Source organism: Loxodonta africana, chromosome 12 (assembly GCF_030014295.1).
Source record: "Loxodonta africana isolate mLoxAfr1 chromosome 12, mLoxAfr1.hap2, whole genome shotgun sequence".
Taxonomy (NCBI): Eukaryota; Metazoa; Chordata; class Mammalia; order Proboscidea; family Elephantidae; genus Loxodonta; species Loxodonta africana.
Genome location: NC_087353.1, coordinates 22,948,876 through 22,962,910, shown reverse-complemented (window position 1 = coordinate 22,962,910; position 14,035 = coordinate 22,948,876). Strand labels below are relative to the sequence as shown.

The 14,035-nt window shown below is 35.3% G+C and overlaps 1 long non-coding RNA gene across 2 annotated transcripts in view; it reads right to left on the bottom strand.

Annotated features, from left to right (window-relative positions):
- Window positions 1-14,035, bottom strand: part of LOC111751181 (uncharacterized) — a 50,326-nt gene that overhangs the window by 10,419 nt on the left and 25,872 nt on the right. Inside the window, exon 2 of one of the 2 annotated variants that reach the window (XR_002786279.2) lies at window positions 4,159-4,340. This is a non-coding gene — a long non-coding RNA (uncharacterized LOC111751181). Of the gene's footprint in view, window positions 1-2,256; window positions 4,341-14,035 lie in introns of those variants that run through there. The other variant, XR_010323553.1, reaches the window with a different exon arrangement.

Sequence of the window (14,035 nt, the reverse complement as noted above, 5' to 3'; positions counted from 1 at the left end):
TATGGGGTATGTGGAGCCCTGGTGGTGCAGTGGTTAAGAGCTTGGCTGCTAACCAAAAGGTTGGCAATTCAAATACACCAGCTGCCCCTTGGAAACCCTATGGGACAGTTCTCCTCTATCCTATAGGGTCACTGTGAGTCGGAATCGACTTGACAGCAAAGAGTGTGGTTTCATTTTGGTTTGGTGGGTATGTAGTGATACCTCATTGTGGTTTCCCTAATTACTAACAAGGGTAGGCATCTTTTCATATGTTTGTGAATTATTTATGTTTCTACTTTTGTGGAATAGTTATTTTTGGTATTTTGACTATTTTTCTATTCTTTGTCTTTTTCTTAGTGATTATATGATTTCTCTATATATTCTAACACTAATCTTTTCATATGCATTGCATATTTTCTTCTATTGCATGTTTTTTCTTCACTTTCCTTATGGTTTCTTTTGATAAATATAAAATTCTTAATTTTAATGTGGCAGGATTTATCATTTTTAATAGGTAGTGTTTCAGTCATATTTTAAAAATTATTTTCTAGTCAATGTCCTAAGACAGAGCACTAGTGGTGCAGTGGTTAAGAGCTATGGCTGCTAACCAAAAGGTCGGCAGTTTGAATCCACCAGTTGTTCCTTGGAAACACCATGGGGCAGTTCTTCTCTGTCCTGTAGGGTGGCTGAGTCAGAATAGACTAGATGGCAACGGGTTTGGTTTTTTTGCTCATAAAGACAGTCTATTTTCTTTTAAAATGTTTATGGTTTTAAATCTAATATTCAAAAGTTTAATCCAAATAGAACTAAAGTTTTTGTAGGGCATGAGGTAGGAATTCATTGTCATTTCATCCACGTGAAGAACCAAATATCCAGCACTACTTTTGAGTAGTCCACTCTTTATCCAATAATTTGTAATTCCAGCTGTTTCATAAATAAAGTGTCATTAATTCATGCATATTAGTCAGTTTTTACTGGACTATGAAAGAGAAACTACTCCAAAATCTCATTGGCTTTCAACAACAGCAATGCATTTCTTTTTACTTATCACATGAGGGTCAGCTGAGGCACTGTTCCATGTCTTCTTCATTTTGGGACCCAGTCGAAGGGTCATCTTGTATGTGGGGTATGCAGGCTTTGTCACAAAGGAAAAAGAACAATCGAGAAACAAAGTTACGGAACTTCGACTTTCGCTTCTACTCACATTCGGTGGTCAAATCAAGTCACATGTCCAAACCAGATGTCAGTGAGGTAAAAAAGTACAATGTTCCCATGGGTAGGGTAAATAATTGAGATCAATAACACAATCTACTCACATCACCTTAATTAATGTCATTTTAAAGTTTTAATTTCCAGCAAAACATGCCCTCTGCCCCACCCCCCTTTTTTAAGGAGTTTCTTAACTACTTTTGGCCTTTTGCTCTTCAGTGAACACTTTAGAAAGAGCTTGTGAATTTCCATTAGAACACTTACAATAGTAGTTGGAATTGCAATAAATCCATAGATCACTTTGGGGTTAATTTACATCATAATCATGCCCAGTCTTTCTATACGAAGATATAGTATATTAAAAAAAAAAAAATTTTTTTTTTTTTAGCTCCAGTTATTTAAGTCTTCTTTAATATATTGCAATGGAATTTTTAAAATTTTCTCTCTAAAGGCCTCAAAAGCTATTTTTAAAACTATTCTTAGTTACCTTTTATATTTGTTACTATTGGTAAACAGTACCGTGGTACATCTTTTTCCGTCTTTGACTATCAATCTTATTGTGACACTTTGTTTTTGTTTTAGGTGCATCTCTTTTAAAAACCAAAGAATTGGACTTTGCTTTTTCCTTAATCCAGTGTCAAGATCTTTGTCTATTAACTAAATATTAACTAAAGAGTCTATTGTATTTACATTGATTGTGATTAATGATATATTTGGATGTATTTCTTCTATTTTCTATTTATTTCCTCTTTTCATACCTTTTTTTAATTGATTAAATTTTTTTTGTTTTGTTTTTTCTCTTTTTGTCATGCCTTTATTTTGCCTCTGCTTATTTGGAGACTGTGTTCATTTTTTAATGAATACGCCAGCCATTTTAACTAGTAATCAAAATAATAACTAAAGTTAGTCTAATGCAAGTATGAAATTATTTTAAATGAAAAGGTAAAACTAAAAACTCAAGTTAATTTATTATTTAACATCTATCTAAACAGTGAAAGAAAGTTAAAAGATTTTAACACTGATTGTTCTGTTCCCAATTTAAGTGCTTATCTGGCAATTTCGTTTTACTTATTACCCTCTTTTTTTTTTTTTTTATAATATATATATATTATTGTTACTGGAAAAAAAGGCAAAATACTGATATGAAGAGGATATTTCTACTTTTGATTGTATTTACTTTTGTTCTAAGCTTACAGCAAAAACTAATATTTTCTTTAATTTTAGAGCAAAAAAGCAGTAAAATCAAAAATAGAAGTAAAGAAAATCAACAAAGACAAAAGGTGAATCTTTGAAAAGATCAATAGAATGTATAAATCCCTAGCAACACTGATCAGAAAAAAGAGAAAACACAAAATACTAAAATCAAGAAAGAAAATTGAATATCATCACACACCTACAGAACCTATGAATTAATAAAAAGATAAGATATTAAGGTGACTTTATGCCAATAAAATTGAAAAAAAAAAATTTTAAAAATGGATAAAGTCTCTCAAAAATTCCATTTACCAAAACTGACTTAAGAATAAGAAGAAGTAGAAAATATGAATGACACTATATACAGAAGCTTTATCTACAATTAAAATTCTTGGCCCAAAGAAAATTCCGGCCTAAATGACTTCAACGGTGAATTCGTCTAGATATTTAAGAAAAAAAAAATGAGTATTAATCTTACACAATATATTTAATACGACAGAGAAACAGGCAGTTCTTGCTCACTCATAGGCCAACAAAACACTGATATAAAAACTTGAAAGTAATGTTACATGAGAAGAAAATCACAGAACAAATCTCTTGTGAACATACACATAAAAATTATAAATAAGAAATAAAACACAATTCAGCAATACATACAAAAAATAATGAACTATAACAGAAGAATTTATTCCAGAAATTCAAGGTTGGCTTAACAGAATAGAATAAAGGAGAAAAAAACATATGATTATCTTAGTGGATAATTCAAGAACATTTGGTAGCATTTAGTAATAATTTGGGATTATAAAAACTATGAAAAAATGCAACCTCTTTAATCTGATTATGTTTCTAAAGTACCCTATAGCTATCTAACTATTTGGAGCCCTGGTGGCATACTGGTTAAGCATTCAGCTGCTAACCAAAAGGTTGGCAGTGTGAATCCACCAGCCACTCCTTGGAAACTCTATGGGGCAGTTCTACTCTGTCCTATAGGGTTGCTATCAGTCAGAATCCACTCAATGGCCATGGGTTTATAACAAACTACTTAATGATTAAGTATTGAATACATTTCTACTGATGTGAGAAAAAGGTAACAATGTCTACTATCCCCTTTTCTACTCTTCATTGTACAGGAAATCATAGATCCATGCAATGAGATATGGAAAAGAAAAGGTACAAAGACTGGAAAGAATGAAATAAAAGTGGCTTTATATACAGATGCTGTATTAAACACAAGAATTATTTTTTAAAAAAACTACTAACAAACTATTAAAATTACTAAATGGATTTAGCAAGTTTGCTGGAATCAGTATATAAGTTTATTATATATGTCACAAACATTTGAAAAATAAAATTAAAAAAATACCATCAACAATAGCATAAATATCAAATACCTAATAAGTTTAATAAAAATATGAAAGCTCTCTACACTGAAAAATTTAAAAACAAAAACAATGCGTACCTGAATAAAACTTAAAATATTAATATACATGGGTAAATATACCATGTTCATGGGATGTTGTTGTTGCTTTTAGGTGGACTGAAGCTGGCTCCGACTCATAACAACCCTATGTATAACAGAATGAAATGTTGCCTGGCCCTGCGCCATTCTCACAATTGTTGCTATGTTTGAGCCCATTGTTGCAGCCAAGGTGTCAATCCATCTCACTGAAGGTCTTCCTTTTTTTGCTGACCCTCTACTTTACCAAGCATGATGTCCTTCTCCAGGAATTGGTCCCTCCTGACAATGTGTCTTAAGTATCTGAAATGAAGTCTCACCATCCTCACTTCTAAGGAGCATTCTGGCTGTACTTCCTTCCACAAGGATTTGTTTCACTCTTCTGGCAATCCATTGTATATTTAATGCTGTTCACCAAGACCATAATTCAAATGTATCAATACTTCTTCAGTCTTCCTTTTACATCGAGAGATGGAATACACAGGAATCAAATTGACTACACCTGTGGAAAGACAATGGAAAAGCTCAATATCATCAGTCAGGACAAGACTAAGGGCCAACTGTGAAAAGACCATCAATTGCTCACTTCAAAGTTCAAGCTGAAGCTGAAGAAAAAATAAGTCCATGAGAGCCAAAGTACAAACTTGAATATATCCTACCTGAATTTAGAGACCATCTCAAGAACATATTTGACACACTAAACACTAATAACTGAAGACCAGAAAAGATGCTCATGGATTAGAAGATTCAATATTTTCACATGTAAATTTTCCTTAAATTGATTTTGGTCTGCAATCCCAATCAAAATTCTAAAAGGTTTTTTTTTTTTTTAATTTATTGTGCATTAAGCAAAAGATTACAAATCAAGTCAGTCTTTCCTGCAAAAACTTATACATACCTTGTTATGTACTCCTAGCTGCTCTCCCCCTAATGAGACAGCTCACTCCTCCTCTCTACTCTGCATTCCCGTGTCTATTCAATCAGCTCCTGTCCCCCTCTGCCTTCTCGTCTTGCCTCCAGACAGGAGCTGCCCACATTGTCTCATGTGTCTACTAGAACCAAGAAGCTCACGCCTCACCAGTGTCATTTTCTATCTTAAAGTCCAGTCCAATCCCTGCCTGAAGAGTTGACTTTGGGAATGGTTCCAATCTTGGGCTAAGAGAGGGTCCAGGGACCATAACCTCCGGGGTCCCTCTAGTCTCAGTCAGACCTTTAAGTCTGATCATTTTATGAGAATTTGAGGTCTGCATCCCACTGTTCTCTGCTCCATCAATCTAAGACGGCTTTTGAGAAAATTAGCTTGTTAATCCTAAAACTTACATGGAAATGCAAAGGACTTAGAATAGCCAAGACAATCTTGATAAAGAACAAATTTGAATAACTTTCAGTACCAGAATTCAAAAGTTACTATAAGTTACTGTGGTTAAAACAGTTTGATACTCGTTTGACAAATTAAGAAACAGAATACAGAGTCTTAAAAGAGTTTCACACACCTAAAGTGGCTTTACATGGCATCATTACAATCCCTTGGGGAATAGATTGCAGTTTCAATGAACAGTATTCTGACAACTGAATACACATATGAACAAATTTGAACTTTAATCTATTTCCTCTGACATCATACACAAATTTATTTGCTTTGGATTATAGACCTACATGAAAGACGTAAACCTTAAAGTTCCTAGAAGAAAAAAATAATATCTCCATGACTTATGGTAAGTAAAAATTATTTAAATAGCAAGTAAAAAGCAAAATTCATAAAATATTTTTTAAAATGATAAATGAGACTGTTAAAATTAAGAACATCTGTTCATCAAAAGATACCATTATGAAATTAAAAACACAAATCACAGGCTGAGAAAAGATATAACCAACAAAGAATATATCCAGAATTTTAGAATATATGAAGAACATCTACAAATCAATAAGAAAGAGTTAAGGGGGAAAAAAAACTCTCTTAACAAAAGACTTGAAAAGACACTTCACAAAAATGGATGCCCTATGGCTTATTCACAAATGTAAAGATATCAGCGTTCATCTAAGAAAATAACTTAAAAAAAAAACACTTGGGGTGAGGATGTGAAGCAACTGGAAATCTCAAATATTACTGGCGTGAGTTTCTATTGATGTAACCTCATTGGAAAACTATTTAGTGGTAACTGCTAATCCTAAGCATACACCTACTCTATGATCCACCAGTGCCGCTTATAGCTTTCTACCCAAGAGAAATGGATTCATCTTTCTACTGAGAAATATGGACAAAATTGTTTCTAGCAGATTTATTCACAGTCACAAAATCTGGAAACAACTCAAATGACCATCCACAGAAGAATTGATACATAACTTGTGACATAGTCAAGTAATGGAGTACTACATAGCGATAAAAAATAACCAACCACTGATACACACTTAACAGGAATGACTCTAAAAGGTATTAATGTGACCAAAAGACGATAGATATGAAAAATTGCATACTGTATGGTTACATTTATTAATGGCAATAAAAATCAGAAGTGCAATTACATCTAGGGAGGAGAATTGATGATGACGGAGAGAAAATAACCTTCAGAGGTCCTGGAAATACTGTCTTAATATGGTGGTTACATAGATGTATATAAAATTTTCTCAAGTAGTTAAGATTACCATACTTTGCTGCATGTGTACTATACATCATTTTTTTTTAATTAAAGTGTTTTCTTATTATTTCCCCCAAGAGAATGGAAACACTGCCAACTTCCATAAGAAAATTAATGTCTCTTCTCAAAAATAATCTTAAAGTTGGAAAGATTAAAAAAATAAAGATTTGGGGTCCGTCTTGAAAGACTGATAAGAATTGGCCAGATGAACAAGGAAAGCAAATTTCAAAGACAGAGGAGCAAGAGTGAATAAGAAGCATAAAAAGAGTTACAAGAAGTGTGGATGCAGCACAAGGTATGTGTGAAAAAAACCTCGACGATAAACATCTTTGGAAACATGCTCTAGGGTTTGCAGAAAATGGGAATCATTAAGAAAATGAGAAGTTATCTAACAGACCTGTTTAATGATTCATTTACTTGAATTAGTATTTTACTCTGGAAAGATAAACAAAGGCACTGGTGCTCTGTTATTTCCAAATATGTAATCCAGCAGTTTCCAAAGGGAACCGGAGCAATCTGGCTTGAATTTCAGCATCTGTGCCCTCGTCCCAGATGCACAGGCAGCGGATTAATAAAAACACACTTCGGATTGTTTTCTCTGTAACCATTAGCAGCATTCTTTGGCTTTCATTATTATCATTCTTCTTGACCTCCTCAATTGTCCCTGGGCAGAATACCTCTGGGATATAGACCAGTGATTAAAAATGTCCTATTCATTACCATGAATGTCAGCCTTTCAGTTGAGACCGAGAAACCCTGAAATATGCAGGGGACAGGCAGAGCACAGGCATTCCTCAGCTAATAGCAAGTTATTGTTTCGAGTGGTTCCAGCAGCACCTTGACTTCCTGAGCAGTGATTGACAGAGGCAGGGTTGGGAATGTTTATCTCATGAGAACAGACTAGATGCTATCAGGTCCTGCTTGATAGCATCTCTGTGTGCCATCTCTCTTCTTTGGGTGGCCAGAGAAACTAGGGCAGTGGGGAGGGCCTGGGAGACCACAGAGGCAGAACTGGAGCAGTGCTTCGCATGCACCATTGAATCATCTTGAGGACACCAATATTTTCCCCTCTCTCTGGTGGGCCCCTTTCCCATCACTGATTATAATGTGGAGAGCTACTTTGTGGTTTTAATCTAAATTAGGAAGGAAAGATTCATCACTTCAACTGCCTGCTTGATTTAAAGATATCACGGGTCTTCACCTCCCAGCTGCAAAAAACCTGCTAAGAATGCAGAGGTGATGTGTGAATTTGTAGCTGATTTTAGGAATTTGTGAACTAAACAAATATATATAATATATATGTAATAGAGAGAGACAAAAATTATTAATCTCACTGCTATTGTTTATCTCTTTGGCTTTTGCTGAGAAAAATCTCATTACGCCACCATTTTCAAATGAGGTAAAGGAATTTGCACAGGGTCACATAGCTGTTAATTGTCAGATTAATGGAAACTGAGTCTAAACCTGTGTTATATTTCTGCATTTTTCATGGGATTTTCTTATCATAATATTTGGATGATTATGCAAGACAGACTAGTCCTCCTGAGTTCAATTCCTGGCTTTGCCTCTTCCTAGCTTTGGGAAAATCACTTAACTTCTCTGTGCATCGGTTTCCTTATCTGTAAAACTGAGATAATAATGGGGCTCTCCACAAAGGGTTGTGATGAGAATGAACTGAGTTAATATTAGTAAAGACCTTAGGTAAGATTCTGGAATCAGTAAGCTCCCTGTTACTGTTAGGTATTACCATGACTATAATCATGATTATGATATAATCCACTTTCTTCAGAAGTGGAGATCAAGACCCGGAAATCAGTAGTCCACTATCAACTAAGCCAAATTCTTATTTCCTTATTTATTTGCACCCATATTTACTACAAAAAATATTTCAAGGTCTTACAAAAAACAATGTACAACATGTTTAAAAGGAAGGAAATCAAGGATAGAAAATAAAAGTAAGACTTGAAATGGCCTTCGTCCAGTAAAATCATTGAATTACAAACTTTCCAGCAGGCAGTGCAAAGAGGGTAATGTGATCAAACACAAAATCTAAAAGATAAAAAAGGAAATGCTCAAAAGAGACTTAACTATCTTTATAATAAGTTCAGAGAAGACTTTTTCCCATTGCTTGTAATTTATTGAACAATGAACAATGTGCTCACAACATCTTTATGATAATTCCTGAAGGGCCCCCAATGTAGAACCCAGCCTGATGAACAGGTGTCAATCTCTTTAAAGGCCACTGACTCAACAGATTCCATAATAAGTAGCCGTGAATAGTTCATGATAGATCAACAGCATTGTGGTAAGAATGTTTCTATTTCTACCAGAGATCTAGGTCCTCTTTGCCCCAAAAGAAGGTGCTTCTTTCACTTCTGAATTCCTTTAGTTTAGGGGTTTGGCTGTAAAAAATAACTATGTCAACCATGGTACCAGGCTTCAGGCACCAGCTGTGTAGGATCAGATGTCCTCAGGGCTTCTCTAAGGCCATCAGTATGTTTCCTTCGCTGTCCTTGAGAGGCCTAAGGGATGGAAGAATGAGCAGATTTTTACTGGAACTAATAGAAGAGTTTGGCAAAGTGTCAGGGTACAAGATCAACACACAAAACTCAGTTGGGTTCCTCTACACTAACAAGAACTCTGAAAAGGAAATCAAGAAAATAATACCATTTACAATAGCTGCCCAAATGATAAAATACCTAGGAACAAACCCAATCAGAGATATAAAAGTCTGACACAAGGAAAACTATAAAACACTATTGCAAAAGACTAAAATAGAACTATATAAATGGAAAAATGTTCCATGCTCATGGATTGGAAGATTTAACATTATCAAAATGTCAATACTACCCAAAGCAATCTATAGATATAATGCAATCCCAATCCAAATCCCACCAACATTCTTTAATAAAATGGAAAAACTAATCTCCAACTTCATATGGAAAGAAAAGAGGCCCCAAACAGATAAAGCAATATTGAAGAAAAAGAACAAAGTAGGAGGCTTCACACTTACAAATCTCAAAACTTACTATATAGCCACAGTAATCAAAACGACCTGGTACTGGTTCAATGATGGACTCACAGGTAGGTGGAACAGAATCGAGAGCCCAGAAGTAAACCTCTTCATCCATGGGTAACTGACCTTTAACAAAGCGTCAGAGTCGAAAGAGTCTCTTTAACAAATGGCACTGGCAAAATTGAATCCATTTGCAGAAAAATGAAACAGGTTCCATGCTATCATGCCATATACAAAAACTAACTAAAATGGATCAAAGCCCTAATTTTTAAAGCTAAAACTATAAAGTTCCTGGAAGATAACATAGAAACAAAACTAGGGGGCCTGATTTTTGGCATAAATAATCTATCAAACACAACATCTAAAAATCCACGAACAACAGAAGATAAATTAGATAACTGGAGCCTCCTAAAAATTAAATACTTATGCTCATCAAAAGACCTTACCAAAAGAGCAAGAAGAGAACTTATAGACTGGGAAAAAAATCTTTGGCAATGACATATCTGGTAAGGTTCTGATCTCTAAAACATAGAAAATTTCACAACTCAACAACCAAAAGACAAACGATCCATTAAAAAAAAAAATGAGCAGAGGATTTGAATAGATGCTTCACCAAAGAGGACATTCAGCTGGCTAACAAACACATGAAAAGATGCAATGATTAGCCGTTAGAGAGATGCAAATCAAAAGGAAAATGAAATATTATCTCACCTCTGCAAAAATGGCACCGATCAAAAAAAAAAAATGCTGATGAGGTTGGGGAGAAATTGGAACTCTTATACACTGCTGTTGGGATTGTAAAATGGTACAGCCACTATGGAAATGGTATGGAACTGCCTCAAAAAGCTAGAAATAGAAATACCTTATGATCCCGCAATTCCACTCATAGGTATATATCATAGAGATATAAGAGCAGTGACAGGAGTAGACATATGTTCATTGCACCATTATTCACAATAGCAAAAAGATGGGTTCAACCTAAGTGCCCATTAGTGGATGAATGAAAAAAAAAATTTGTAGTATATACATATAATGGAATACTACACAACTCTAAAGAGCAATGAAGAATCCATAAAATGTAACATGAATGGATCTGGATGACATTATGCTGAGTGAAATACATCAATCACAAAAGGACAAATATTGTATCATCTCACTTGAGAGTTAAGAACAGTTATTCATACAGAAAGCAACTTTCCTTGATGGTTACTAGGGATGTGAGGAAGAAGAAGGAGGGATTGCTTTCTAAATAGTAGACATTCATCATTTTTGGTGATGGGAAAGGCAATACCCAGCATGAGTGAAGTCTGAACAGCTTGACCAAGGCAAATGAAGACACTAAGAAGTATACAAGAATAAGGGACATTTTGGTAAATGTGCACAATTTCGTAACTAGAGTAATAATAACCAAAAAAAAAAACAAGTGGGGTTACATAGGTATATATGTATGCATACAGGTGTATAGGAAGGCATATGAGAGTACACGCATACGCATGTATAGGTGTATCTGTAGGCATATGTATGTATATGTTTGTGCTGCATATATATTCATATATATAAGTGTAGGTGGCAGTTATGGAGCCTTCCTAGACATATTCAAATACCTCAAGGGATTGGTTTACCAGTTTGAAGGGCTTAGGACCAGAGTCTCTTGGGACAACTCAGTTAATTGGCATTTGAAAATATGAAGTAGGATATAATTTTGTTAGTAATTACATAATTCTACATCCTACTTTAGTGAGTAGCATCTGGAGTCTTAAAAGTTTACAAGGAGCCATCTAAGATACAACTATTGGTCTCTACTCATCTGGAGCAAAAGAGATTGAAGCTAATCAAAGACTCAGGGAAGAAACTAGTCCCCAGGATTAACAGCCCACATGAACCAGTCTGAGACCAGAAGAACTAGATGGTACCCAGCTACCACTACCAACTGTTCTGACCAGGGACACAATAGAAGGTCCCACATTGAATGGGAGAACAATGGGGAACAAAATTCAAATTCCTAAAAACAGTCAGACTTACTAGACCAAAAGAGACTGGAAGAACCCTGAGACTGTCACCCTAACATCTTTGAATTTGGAACTGAAGCCACTCTCAGAGATCACTTTTCAGTCAAATAATAGATTGGCTTATAAAATAAACAATATCACCCATGAGTAAAGTGGCCTCTTAGACAATCAACTATATGAGGTCAAACGGTCAACATTTACCCAAAAGCAAAGATAAAAGGGCAAGGAAGCTAGGTCAATGGAAACAGAACAAACAGAAAAGAAATAATGAGAATGCTGATACATTGTGAAAACTATAACAAACATCGTGGAACAATTTGTATAAAAATTGTTAAATGGGAACTAATTTGCTGTGTCATCTTCCACTTAAAACACAATAAAATAATAAAAAAAAAAGAAAAATCACCTATAGGAAACCAAATGATCAAAAATTACTCTAAAGCAAAGATGAGAAGGTAAGGGGGGCAGGGAAACAAGAGCCCTGGAAATGGTACATCCAGAATGGAATGAATGAAAATGATGACACACTGTAAAAAATGTAACCAATACTACTGAATACTTTATGTAGAAATTGTTAAATAAGAACCTAATTTCTGTGTAAACTTTCACCTTAAACATAGTAAAATATTAATTAGAAAGAAAAAAAAAGCTTACTTGGCAGTGAGACAGACGCCATCAGTCTGGACCTCCAGCATGTGTCAGGACCCCGGAGGGCAGATAGTTCTCACACTCACTGGGATGCCCCAGGGTCACTAAGCCCTCCCTACATAAACTTTTGAAATTTCTGAAAATGTTGGATCCATCAGATGAGTCACCTCAGATGGCTAGGACATCCTTCATTTCTCTCAAAGTCATGGTCCTCTTTGTGCCCAAATCTAGTTGGTGTTTCTTGAGACATCAACCCTTCCTTTTTTCCCAGGGTCATCCCTCTTGGGGCTCTATCTCCTCAGCTCTACCTTTACCAAAAGGCAGTCTTCCCCAAATAACCCACACGCTTCTTTCCCACCTCCCATACTGGTAACAGCAGTTTATACAACTCTGTCTAATCCCTGAAAGGATTTAAGTAGCTGATGATGAAGACACTGGTTTTTAAAAGATCATAAAACCTTTAAAACAAAACCTTTCATATTTCTACAATAAACACAATCTCTCCCATCTCTGAGCTCCTCAAGTATCTTAACTCTTTCATGTTACGTATCACATTTTGCCTGGCTTAGTAGTTATTCAGATTCATAGCTTATCTTCTCCTTTTAGACTACGACCTTCTTGATGCAAAAATCATATAAGATCTATGCAAATGCTCCCTAAATATCTGAAGAATAAATAACTAAATATATAGAAGAGATATTTGGGGGGAATTGACTCGAAGGAACTGGGTGTGTGGTGTGTGAGGACACTGGGAGGGGGACAATGTTCTGAAGTACGTCCTCATATAATGGATACTATAGATACATAAGCATAATTGTAATTCAAATTTTAAACACAATAATAGACCAAGCTAAGTTCCTAGAAGTGATGCCTAAGACAACTCAGACAAATGAATTAATTAAAGCAAGTATACTACTAAAGGAACATGGGCAAGCAATGAAAGGAGACTAATGGGAGGCACTGATGATTAGCATAACATGTGGTATTGATCATCCCAGCAGCCAAGTTAAAAAAGAAAATAGAGTGGCTTCTATAGCCCTGAATGTCTAATAAAATCAAACACATGGTTTACAGGGAACACAAACTTTTCTCCTTATTTTATCTGACTTCTGAAAATACTTTATCTAAGAGGGCGCTGAGCTACATAATCAGGACCATAACTAAAATGATAAGTTGTAGAAATGATAAATCCAACAGTATATCGTTGATCCCTCTGAGGAAGGCTTATCTCCATGAGAAATAGAAGAAATAAAAAGCTGGTGAGGACACAGAGAAACTGTATATTCATACATTGCTGGTGGGAACATAAACTGGTACAGCTACTCTTGAAAACAGTTTGATAGTTTCTTAAAAAAAAAAAAAATCAAGCATGCAACTACCATACGGCCCAGCAATTGCGGTCCTGGGCATTTATCCCAGAGAAATGAAGACTTATGTTCACACAAAAACCTGTACATGAACATTTACAGCAGCTTTATTTATAATAGCCAAAAACCAGAAACAAGCTCGATGCCCTTCCTGGGTGAGTGCTTAAACAAACTGTGGTACCTCCACACCATGGAATACCAAACTGTGGTACCTACACACCATGGAATACCACTCATTAATAAAAGGGAGCAAACTACTGATACACATGACAGCTTGGACGAATCTCCAGATAACTGTGTGAGAGGAAAAAAGACAATCCCAATAGGTTACATACAGTATGATTTCATTTATATAACATTCCTGAAATAACAAAACAAAGAAATGAAGGGCCTCAGGAGGTGGAGGGAGGTAGGTCGGGCTATAAAAGGGCAGCATGAGAGATCCTTGTGGGGATGGAACAGTTCTGCGCCTTGACTGTGACATCAGTATCCTGGTCATGGTACTATACTACAGTTTTGTG